Raw genomic sequence first — 12,198 nt, forward strand, 5'->3', positions numbered from 1 at the left:
CATAAGAAAGGAAGAAAAGAATTTGAGGGACAAGGGACAGTGAAAAGGGAAAAGAGTATGCGGACTAGTGGTCCCAATAACAGTAAAACATTGTTAAATTGGGATACTGGGTGGAATGGGTTGAAAAGATAGATAGTGGTCGGGGAGCGGGGGGCGGTTTGCATGAATTGAAAATCATGGAGGGTTCAAGTTAATGGTAAAAACAAAGTGTTAGGTAAGACCATGAAGTGAGTGGCTGAGATAGGGTAAAGAGCAAAATCACTACAGAAAAGGAATTTTAGACTTAAGAGGTCATGGTATTATAAGGACCAGAAATGGTATATGCTGAAATTACCAAGAATTAAAAGAGGCATAGTGATTGCAAGAATGACAGTGAGCTAGGAGCTAAAATAGCCAAGAAAGGAGCAGGTGTGACCCAGGGTGCAGTAGATGACAGCAAATATAGGTTTATGGATAATATATAACCTGTTAACAATAGACAAGTTTTAGGAAGGGAGGAGAATAGCAACATCTGCCCCATTTCCAGGCTCAGTGGAACCAGGCTCCCTCTTCAACTCCTATTCAATGGAGGAAGTCAAAATGGGAAGCTTAGTCTTAAATCTCAGTGCATGGGACTCCCCAGTGACCCTTGATGACCGCATGTAAGAAAAAAATGAACTTAACAGCCTTAATGAACTTAAGTAAATGAACCTCAAGTAAAACCTTAATGAACTTAAGTAAAAAGACACAGGGGAAGCAATGTTTTCAGAGAAGTAGAAAGTAGAGGAAATGTTCAGGAAAAATAAAAAAAGATAGAGGAAAGATTTTGCTGATGATGAAGAGGAATGAAAAGACAGGAAACATTCAGAAACCTGAAGGGATTAAAGTTTGAGGTGTGAAGTGTAACCTGAGAGACTGGTGGTGACTGACATAAAAAGGAACAAAGGATAGAATAAGATTAGTCCTGATGGACTTCAGGCAAGTAACTGTGTCAAGGCTATGAATGTTGGAGGGATGAATGAGGTACGACAAACTCCCTGTCAATAGAGGACCAACAATCTTGGGAGGCATGCTCTTAAGTCTCAGTGCAACGGGGTTCCCCTTCACTCATAATGGTGGCTTGCAAAGAAACTGTAAAGTACTTGTCAAACTGTTGCAGAATTTTTTTAAACTAATGAAGAAGTTTCTTATTTATTCGCTTCAAGCCTCCGAGCCTACTTTCTGCCTCACTTCTACACTAGATAACTTTTATCAAACATTTAGCATATATCAGGCACTGTTCTAAGTGTTTTAAAAAGATTATAATTTAATCCTCACCACAGATCTATGATATAGTGCTACCACTGCCTCCATGTTACAAGAGAGAAAACTGAGGCACAGAAAGATAGGGCAACTTTCCCCAAGATTGCAGAGTTAGCAAGTGATAGAGCCCTGAGGCCACATGTGTAGTAAGTCTGTTCTACTATGAAACTTAAGAACATTCAGCAAACTGCCTCTCAAGTTTTCTCATCTCTAATAAACAGCATCTCTCATGGTACATGTTCAATTAACCATGAAAGCTGCTATTATAATTTGTATTCTTGCCATTACACAGTCATTTTCTAATCTGAATGGTCTTTACAGTCACCACTTACCACCTTCCTTAACCTCCCCCCGAACTGATTTACATTCCCAGTCTACTGAAATTGCTCTAATGTGGTTAGTGATCAACACATCACAAGCCAAAAGGCTTTCCCTATTCTTTCTGCTTGAAAGTTGCATTGAACTATGTTAATTCCTTTTCTTCTTCCTGAAATCGCAGCAATACCATCATGGATCTTCCTATCCCTTACTTTTGTAACTCCTCTCTCCTAGATATCTTCATTTCCAGGACTTACTTATACTTTTCCATCTTCCTTCCATCTGTCCAGTTGTTCCATTAATAACACCTTTTTTCATTTCTACCCCTTAATGGTAGGGCTCCCAGAAGTTTAATATGGGTCACCTGTGCTTCTCTTCTGTTACCTCTCAGTTTCTCTTAAGATTCTTTCATCCAGTAAATGCTTACTGAGCACCTACTATCTACCAGACACTGTTTGGGTGACTGAGGGAAGATCAGTGAACAGACCCCACCCCCGACCCCCACAAAAAAAAAGGCCTCTCTCCACATAAAATCAAATAATTTTATGCTATCAAGAACACTCAATACCATCTTCCCCTATATACTATTTTAAGCACATCACTTTTCTGACTTAAAAAAAACAACAACCTTAAATGACTGTCCCCTTACCCACCACATCTGAATTTCTCTGCCTTAGTTCAAAACAATCTATAATTATTTTCTATCATATGCATTTGGTTTCATTTTCCATTACTCCCTGATTCAAAAGAATTCCTGGCAGGCCAGTCCTTTGTGACCCCTTCAAACACATTACTTGTGTTTCCAGCTGGTTGAAAAACTATTGAAAATATATATCCAGTACCTAGACATTAAAAAGTGTTTTAAATAAAAATATAAGTCTTCAAAATGGATGTTTTTGGTTCTTTCAAAAACAGCAAAGTATCAAAACACTTATACATGGCTTACTAGTTGCCAAACAGTATTCCAAGCACTTCACATATATTAACTCATTTATTCCACCCAACAATCCACATATCTCCAGCTTACAAATAAGGAAGCTGAGGAGGACAGGGTAAAGTAACTTGCCTGAGGTCTGATATATAGTAAGTGGCAGAGCCAAGATTGACACTCAGATAGTCAGGCTTCCTACTATACTGCATACTCCCACTAGAAGCACTAAGTACAAAAGGAGAATTCGAAGGGCTTGCACAGAAAACTACAGGCTCTTGAAAACAGTGCTCAACTATGAAAAATCATTGAGATTAGTCCTTTATGCCAAATACTGAAGAATACTATTTCCTTTAAAATCATTACAACCTTTAAAGAGTATAGGATTTTGCAGTACATAATAAAAAGCACAATCTGTAAATATAAACACATCATTTATTATTCAGAGTTCTCCAAAGCTGCTGAAAATATTTGCTAGGCATGACAAAAGCATATATGGTGACAAACGACTAACAAATGTTCTTTTGTCAGCATGCTTTTACTGTCATTCTTGTTTTCATCACAATCAAAGCAGATTTTAATATAATGCAGGGAAAGTAACTACTTTAAAGAAAGACTACTTAGCTTTACTTTTTGGAAGCAAAATTCACATCTAGGACTAGGCCCAGTATGACAGAAAAGATTTTAGTAGAACCACAAAATTTCAAAGAAGTACCACTAAGCATCTAACTTACACAGGCACTCTACAACCTGTCACCAGCTCTATAGCTAAAGGACCTTTTAAAGGTTTCTAAAGACTCATTTAGTAAATTCTTGAGGCTAATTTCTATCTGATTACATAAAATTAAAAATCAAAGGCAGACGTTCTTCCATAAAACAATCTTAGAATAATATAACATTAACATATGAACAGACGGGGAGTATCACATCTATCACTTTCCTCTTTCCCATTTCCCCTTTCCTTCTGGCAGAGAAAAGGCACAAATTTGTCATGTTTTGAGCTGGAGAGAATAGAATGCACAAACTTGGACAGGGACACTAGTTTGATTTGGAAAAGGCTAAAATAAAGTCTGTAGTCTTCCCAACTAGTACTGACAGTCCTGGAACAGAAAACCTAGAGTATATAACCAAAGAAAGCAAAGGAGCCAGTGCCATCAACAGGCAAAATGCAGAGTAACCATTTAGAATTTGAAGTCTTCCCACTTTATTTTTTGCCTCTCCTCCCTTTTCCTGGGTTTAAAAAGCACCTACCCTCCTGGCCACCCAATGTATCTCCTAAACCACTCACACAAAATCAGCTCCATCCCAAGAACTGTATGAATGGAAAATCTGCAAACTATTATTAATTTGAGATTAATTCCAGTTATTAAAATCTGAGTGAGTTTTGGAGCAGGGAGCCATTTTCTCCTCTCCCCACTACTACCCACTGTGACATTTAAAAATGACTCCACACTCCAAAGAATTAAATTAAAATTTCATGGGGAGAAGACTGGATTGGCAGCTACCACTGAAGATATTTTCAAATACTAAGGTGCTTCTATACTGCGTATTTGATATTTACTTCCCTCCCACATATGCTGGGGGCAATGAGAAAGATGCATAATCTGTCTCAAGTTTCTCCCTCACAAAGGAATCTTAATTCAATCTTAAATTCAAAATTACACATTAAAGCCCCTGTTAAAACAAACCCCCAAGGAGAAGGCAATAGCTTTCTATTCCAGTGACCATGTAAGTTAGCACACACGACCAGCTAAACAAAGTAAAAAATGTCAAAAATAGCTCTTCCACATTACCAGGATTAAGGACATCTTAAAATGGAGGGAATGTCCATGAAAAACAGCTATTTCCCAATAATGCAGTATACTGCATCATCATCTTTATCTTCAATGTTTCCCAAGTACCTAAAAAATCCATGGCATCATGGTAGGTCATACCTTTATAGTAACAGGAAAGAAAATGATTGGTAAATTAAGATAAATTTAATTTTTAAGTTTTTGTAAGCACCCTACACTTGAGATGTTCTTAGACTCAATCATAAGAATCCTTGAGACCCACATGCTAAATACCATAAAGGGAATAAATATTATATTGAAGAAAGCAGAAAGAGAATAAATGGCAGTACAGTATTATTCATCTACTATTGTAAAGTCAGAAGAAATCTATATCCCCCCCTTAAGATAAAATGTGAAATTTTCCTTCATAAAACAAAAGCATGCTATTCAGAAATACACAATAGATGAAGAAAGTTGGCTTAATGAAGTCAACAAACCAAAACAAAGAATTTTAAGATTCTCAGAATTTTAAAAACTTCAAAATAAAACAAATAAGGCTGTTTAACCAGACGTTTTGAATAATACCTTTGCAAAATGAAGTATAGCAAAATATAAATCAAAGGATACATTTTCATTTAATAATGTCCCTACGTTCACCTTTGGACTGCTAACTTAACCTTACCCATTCTTAAGCTTGAGTTTGGAGCTGACAATATTTAGTTTTCCACTGCATTAGAATTTTCTTCCATTCCTTCTATAATCAGGTCATTATTAAACTTGAAAGATATCCAATAATATATACTGGTTATAAGCTGTTTAAATATAAGTTTCCTAAAACTCTTTCTGAACTCATACACGTATCAGAAGCAGATGCGGCACAAACTTCTTTTTTACAAAAGAAGTATGTTCCATCTCTTACTATCATACAATATTGTTTCTTTATTTTCCAAACTCTTACTCCTCAGTGAATGAATATATTTGAAAACACTGATAGCTATTTTCTACAGAAATTCCCTGAGGTTGTTATTTGAGTAATCATGCATCACTTCGTTTCCAAAGGCTGGGCTTAGATAACAAATTGTAGGTTACTATCAAAGACACAGACCACATTTCCTTAGTTCCTATTCTCCAAAACCTTGGTGTCATTTCTGGATATAAGAGTCTGAAGAGAAGATGGAATCAATTAGTTGCCAAATCCTGTAGAATTTCCACACTAACTCTCTCAGAAGGCCCCTTACCTCGGTGGCCTGATTGTTAATTTTTCAAACTCAACTGTCAAACCCCAAAATATGCTGCACCCTACTGGAAGAGCAATCTTTCTAAAAAAGCACTTTCATTACATCATCTCCTGCTCCCCCCAACCTCTAGTGGCTCCTTACTTTTTAGTAGACCAAATTCAGCCTGACACTGACTATACCTTTCATAATCTAGCTCTATCTTAGTATACTAACTTAGCTTACACCATTTTCAGAAATTAACACATTATTCCACTGAGATCACACTCCTTACATCTCACTCACATCATGCTTGTCCCTGCCAATTAGTGTTTGTTCATGCTTCCATCCCTCACATGGAATGTATGGAATGTTCTCCTTCTGGATATGCTTTGTCTATGCAGATAGTACATATTCTTTATTCAAATCCACTTTCTCTAGAGAGCCCCACTCCAAGAACTTAAGTCTGAAGACATCCCACGACTAACATACTGGACTCAGACTACTTGCACATTAGTTGTACACTGCTTTGGATAGTGCTAGCTATATTACTATGAAAGCATCGCCAGCAAGATGATGAACTCTCAGAAGTGGTTAGGCCATTTCCCAAGAAGTGGGTCTATAATAAGTACTCAAAGAGTATTTGACAAGCTGATGAATTATCAAGATAAAAAGTCAACATATTTTATCAAGAGAATTCTAGTACAAATGAAATAATATGACACCTAAGATTTGCCTCGAAATATTCCAGGTCAAAGAGTAAGAGAACATAGGGTAAAGTAAGTGGGGGTATAGATGAAACAAGATTGGCTGAGTTGATAATCTTCAGAGCTAAGTGACAGCTACATAGAGGTCCAAATCTACTTTTATACTTGCTTAAAATTTTTCACATTAATAAATGTATTTTTTAAAAGTACTAAGCCTTTACTTCATTTTAAATGACAAAACCAAAATGCATTGTAACCTTTTCTTTACCCAAGAAATAGCTAGGTTCCGATTTAGAGTGAAAAAATTCTGGAAAGATCTAACTTGACAGGGAACTTGCAGCATGCTAATTCTCATCTAAGAATGAATAAAAAAAAGTTAGAGGAAAAATCTAGTAAAAAATGGAAGTTGTCTCCATCAAAAGAAAAATTAGTCTTACCACCAAAAGCAATATTATTTAATACTTCAAGTTTTCATTCAATTACAGCATTCACAAAAGGGCCTACCCAAACAACTGCTGAAAATTAAAAATGTGGGAAAAAAATCATAAGCAAAATCTCAAAGGCAGAAAGTAAGAAAAAAAACATTGTTACAATCAGTGTTCAATAACCCAAATCATCCAATTTTATTTCAGGATTCATAATCTGAAAATATGTACTGCCCTTAACAGGAATCAATTAGTAGATTCTTAAATCATCAAAATAATTAGTACTTCCTCTCTTCTCCAAGGACTTTTTGAAAAACATGCCTAAGAAATTTCAGATATTTGGCTTAATGACAATGTATCTGTTTGTTGCTGGTATGGAATGCTCCACCCCTTTGCTATTTCAGTCTATAGCTACTTTTCAAAATGCAATCAGTATTTTCCCTACAACATCATTCACTAATTTTTTCCAAAAGCAGTAATGCAACATCAACAATCTTTAAATGTTGGTATTTTATTCTTCTAATTACACTGCTTTTGCCTTGACTTTTTTTTTTCCAAACTGGTTTCAGGAAGATATACAAACCAATATGATTATTTGATTTCCCCTTTCCCTATTTTCTCTAAATACTCAAAAGGTGAGATTTTAGTTACCATAATTGAAAAAACTTGCTTTTGAACAGATATCTGACATGCACACATATACAAATAGTTTTCCTAATAGCAATATATCATCTGCCCAGCACCCAGTGTAATTAATTTAAAACAAGATGACTCTCTTGTATGAACAGAGCTAAACAAGAATAAAACCATCTTCACAAACTCCACAGGAAGAAAATAAACTCACACTCAAATTGCCTTGTACTATCTTTAAAGTTAAGTTTTCCTAACAAGTAAAAATAATCACCATATTTAGTAGCACGTAATTTCTCTTTTCTGGCAAAAAAAAAAAGTTGCTATAGGAAAACTAATCTAAGGGGCCAAAACATTCAAATTTTCTATAAATTACCTTTTGATTAAAAAATAAAAGACTCATACTATGAAAAACAATGTAATAAAACCCGCTGGATTTTTTAATACTCCTGAAAAAAGTAAATCACATAGTCTTTTCAAATAAAGAAGGGCACATGTGATTAAAAAGTCCCACTTATTTCCTTGCATAACTTCATAATAAATTGTGCCATCTTTATAATTTGTGTGCTCTCAAACTTTGATAAAAAATATATATTACTAATTTTAAGGTATCAGGGATATTGAGACATTTTATAAAAGAATGGGCATTTGCAGATTTTTCCTAAAAATCTGAGATAACATAAAATTTTAAAAATATCAGAATGTGTTAAGTTTTACCCAATACATGCTATTCCAGTGGGATGAAAACCATTACAAGTTCCACTTAGAGTAAGAAATCCTTTGAGAAAAGTATGTAGTACATTCTAGGTAAACTATTTCTAGAACACCAAAAATCTCTATAACCTATTTCCCTACTGTTTCTCTTTGAACCAACTAGGCTGAATATAAACTTCCTTCACAAGAAGTCAAGACAGTACTATACTTAATGACAGAGAATTTTCAGGGCAGGCCGCCAAGCTTTCACAAATTAAAAATTTGTATTTCACTTGGTCAGTAAAAAATAACAACACTGAACTGAAAGAGATTCAACTAAGTATTATTTGCAGACACCAAAAAAAAAAAAAAAAACCCACATACATACACATTCAAATGAAGAGCATAGCTTCACCTCAAAACCAGGAATAGGGAAAAAGAGAAAGAGGAGACTTCTAAAATCATTCTGCCTAAACTGAAAAGATATCTTTTCATTTTCTTAAGACATGTATAATTAAAAACAAAACAAAACTCCCTTAATGCAAAGCATTCATCCTTAAGCAATGACCTCTTTCTTTTACAAAGTAGTGAGTTGAAAGTTATCCCTAGTGATCTCATTCAGACTGAAGTTTTAGGGGCATTACAAAACAATTTTATTTTCCTGAATTTTGTTATTTGATTATAATTGTCTCATCCTACTAAAATTAAAGACTTGTCTGTAAGACTTTATGATAACGAATTTTACAGTAAGTCAACTTAAAGTAACTCATATTCAAAAACCTTCCTATAGAAATCATCTAGTCATCTGAAGAATTCAACTACTGAACCTGGCAGAAAGTATTCCAAACTATCAAAAGAAAACCAAAAGCCCTAAGAATGTATGAAGCTGCAATGTGCACAGTGTTTCATCTAAAAACTTAAACCATACAAAACTATTCTGAAATTTCTGCTCCTTCTTTCCTATCAAAATGTTAAAGAACTTTAGATATCTTTAGATGTACTAAGATCCCAAAGTAAATTTTCAACTCAACGTGCTAAAACTAAGAATTTGATGATTTGCAGGCAAAGTGTGGAGCAGAGAAAATTACTTGAGAATATTGAAGCAAAATATATTCACAAAAGAAAAGATGTATTAAAATCATTTACCCTCTTCTGCCAGTCCTCTCCTAGAACACAATGTTTAAAATTCAGCCAAGTATGACTGCCAAGGGTTTCTAAACCTTTATGTTAAGCTTGTTCAAAGTGGAAAGCCTTTCCAGTAGACTGAAATACGCTTTTTACTAAGAGTTGAAGATCAATTGTATTAAATACGTACCTACTGATAAACTAAATGTAGGTAGTATTTTTTTTAAATGTCAACGTACTAGGGCAAGGTTTGCTCCATAAATTGCTTCCAATTCTCAGAAGAGTAGGGATTTATTTAGCTTCTCCAAACTGGGGCTTAAGAGGCTGAAAGGAAAAGTTTTATAAACAGCTTTTCTAACCTAGGTTTGCATTTGATAAAACAGACCATTTACCACAATCAAATGACTATAATACCAAATGAAGATGCCTCAATTATGACAGGTAAAGTTTGTAAAAATCGCGATACTACTGTAATGTGCAAAAGTGATTAAAAGGGTAACTGTTATGTGTGTGTATTCACAATGGAGGTATTATTACTTTTGTAAATAAGAGGTATATTTCTGCATGAGATGGCTACTATGACTTTTAGCATTTTTACATATATCTTAAGAACACAATGTCTTATTTATGCATAAAGTTGAGATGTATATATATCTAATTCATATAATCCTGTTTTTCTGGTAATTCTTTATTTCACAGTAGTCTGACTATAGCAAAGGCTCCTTCTTCAACTCTCGTGCCATTAGTCAGTACACTGCAATTCTGCCTTCACCAAAACATGGCCAATCATTAAGTCACTTCTTGCTTCCAGTTGTTTTTTTTTAACGTAGGTAACGAGTGAATGTAACCAAATGCATACACGTGCACAGCTTTCTCATTCCTTTTCCTAGTCCCCTTCTTTTCTGTGGAATGAGGGATTTAGTTTTGAAAAAAAAATCTGATTTTTCTTTTACATACATACCTAATGGATTTTCAAGAGAAGACAGTTTATTCAGATACCTACCATCCTAGAAATGTTAAAAGAGAATTTCCCAAATCCAAAAATACTAAGAAAGTCTGTTAGTAGCTGGAGAGGAAATTTCCACTCAAGCCATAAATAAAAGATGTCATCAATTAAGCTGATCACTGTAACTCACTTAGTCAATAATCAATTTTCAGTATGGAGAGGATCTGTAACCTACATATAACCTGCAAACCATTAAAATAGCACTTCTATTTGCTTGTGGAGTAACAGATGAAGTTGGTTGTGTGCCATATTTATCTTATTTTGAAATGCCGAGGCTAATATTTGTTGGTATAATTAATAAGTGTCCTGGGGAGAGGAAATTCAGAAGAACGCTTAGGAGCATGGAGAAACCGGTCCAAAACGGAAAACAAAAACAAAAAAACAGAGCGAGAATAGTCCCCAAATAGACCACTGAAAGCAAAACAAAACGTTCCTTTGCTGAGTAGCCTGAATAAACGATCTTCACTCGGAACGCTTAACATTATCCTATCTCACTGCATTCACTTCCCAACTTCCTTGACTTTTCAGGGGCCAACACGGGGCATCCCTTTTTTCTGGAAATGTATGTTGACAGAAATCTGTACAGGAAAGAGGGAAGGAACGGATAATTCCCAAGAAAGCTGTGAAACAGGTGGGTCAGAACGACCAGCAGCATAATATAAATACTTAAGGGCAGCTTTAAAATGACAGATGTGATTAAAGACTGCAAATCGGAAGACGCTCCAGTGTGGCAGACAGACCGGAGGCTGACTGCAAGCAGAAGACGGAGGCGAAGGCTAACTAACTCCAGAGTGGTAGCAGTTGGGCAGAAAACCAGCAGCAGGATGAGTGGGCAATGAGGGGTCGGATTAATGAGGCGCAGCAGCAAGGGTCAGAGTGGAAGTGACGGCTTTGGTCTTGGGAGACTGGGGGCCACTGGGAAAAAGAACGTGAGAGAGGGGAAGGAGGGCTGGGAAAACAGGAGTACTGGGCCCTAAGGCTCCTGCCCCTACAAAAATGAAGGGGAGAGAGCTGGAGAAGCCGCCTCGGCTTCCCAACTGGAGAAATTTTCGAAGGCGTCTGCGCTCGCCGCCGCGCCGCCTTCAGCCCCACTCCCTTCTCCTGGTGGTAACTGCCGTGGCGTAGAGGGGAGAGGGAGGCAGACGAGGAGGCAGAGGAAGACCAAGGGGGAGGAGGCCGGGAACGAGGCGGGGGTGGGGAGAAAGGGGGGTGCGGCCTGCACAGTCCCCGCGAAGCCTCCGCTCTCTCGTAGCCGGTCAGCCCCGGGTTTCCCCTGAGCCAAGCCCCGCATAGACTCACCCGCCTGCCTTGCCTCGCTTTTCCCTTAGCCGACTCCACGCGTTACGGCGTCCTCGCAAGAGACCACTGAACGACTGTCGGGGAAAAAAAGTCTTCAGAACCGGGCCTGATTGCTTCAACGGGTCCGACCTCTACGGCTGAGAGAGAGAGACTCTCAGCTTTCGGTGGGTTCCACAGCCAGACGGGCCACCATCTTACATTAGGGTAAGACTCCTCCGGCCTCCCGTGCGCATGCGCACGCCGATTCGGCCGGGAAGGGCGGAGGAGGGGCGGGGGAAGGGCGAGGGAGGGGCGACAGCAGAGGCGGGCGGCCGCTCGCGCAGCATCCTGGGAGTTATAGTCCGCGGAGGGTAACCGTCCCGCTGCCGGCCGGGATTTGCAGTTCTTGTCCCAGGCGAACGGGATCGCCCATCTCACGCGGCTATACTACTGCCTTTCTTCGTGTTTTGCTTCCTTCTCTGCTCGCGTGTGCTGCTCCGGTGTCATTTGGTAGGAGGTCTCCTTGAGCGGTTCCGCTTCCTCGGTGTCGCTCAAATAAGCGATACCAAAACTCGGGGCGAGCTTAACCAGATCCCGGGGAGCCAAGAATGTGTCCCCTATGCCCCGCCCACTGGAGGTGTTAAAGGGGCGGGGTAGAGGCAGGCTGGTGTAGGAGGAGCGCGGGATTTGATCTAGGGTGAGAACTGGAAACAGAATGGGCGTCTGGGGGCGAAAAGGGAACGTTAACCCGTTTCCCGTGTTTGCGGCGCGTTTGTAGCCACCAACCTTGATCTGGTCTCTCTAGTGAAGAAAGATCCTAA

The 12,198-nt window shown here is 37.9% G+C and overlaps 1 protein-coding gene across 7 annotated transcripts in view; it reads right to left on the reverse strand.

The window, feature by feature from the left end:
• CNOT4 (CCR4-NOT transcription complex subunit 4) overlaps positions 1–11,639 on the reverse strand; it is a 131,345-nt gene extending 119,706 nt beyond the window's left edge. For 4 of the 7 annotated variants that reach the window (XM_036905538.2, XM_036905537.2, XM_036905542.2 and 1 more), the window contains exon 1: positions 11,399–11,638. The gene's annotated coding sequence lies outside the window, so the exon portion shown is untranslated. Of the gene's footprint in view, positions 1–11,398 lie in introns of all 7 variants that reach the window. The other 3 variants (XM_036905536.2, XM_036905540.2, XM_036905535.2) reach the window with 1 other exon arrangement.
• Positions 11,640–12,198: the final 559 nt, after the last annotated feature.

This window comes from Manis pentadactyla, chromosome 7 (genome assembly GCF_030020395.1).
Source record: "Manis pentadactyla isolate mManPen7 chromosome 7, mManPen7.hap1, whole genome shotgun sequence".
NCBI lineage: Eukaryota > Metazoa > Chordata > Mammalia > Pholidota > Manidae > Manis > Manis pentadactyla.